Source organism: Arachis duranensis, chromosome 10 (assembly GCF_000817695.3).
Source record: "Arachis duranensis cultivar V14167 chromosome 10, aradu.V14167.gnm2.J7QH, whole genome shotgun sequence".
Lineage (NCBI taxonomy): Eukaryota > Viridiplantae > Streptophyta > Magnoliopsida > Fabales > Fabaceae > Arachis > Arachis duranensis.
Window position 1 is genome coordinate 36,859,860 of NC_029781.3, and position 340 is coordinate 36,860,199.

The following is a 340-nucleotide window of genomic DNA, read 5'->3' on the forward strand; positions in this document are numbered from 1 at the left end:
AATCTTTTGATCACTTTAGATCTCTAGATCATCTTTGGACATCTAGTTCTTAGATCGTTGGGAGGCTGGCCTCACGGCCATGCCTAGACCTTATACTTATGTATTTTCAACGGTAGCTTCTACACACCATAGATTAAGGTGTGGAGGTCTGCTGTACCTCGAGTTTTAATGCAATTACTATTGTTCTTCCATTCAATTCCGCTTGTTCTTGTTCTAAGATATCACTTGTTCTTCAACTTGATGAAGGTGATGATTGACGCCCATCACCATTCTCACCCATGAACAAAGTGACTGACAACCACTCTTGTTCTACAAGCATTTGAGGCTTGGTGAATATCTC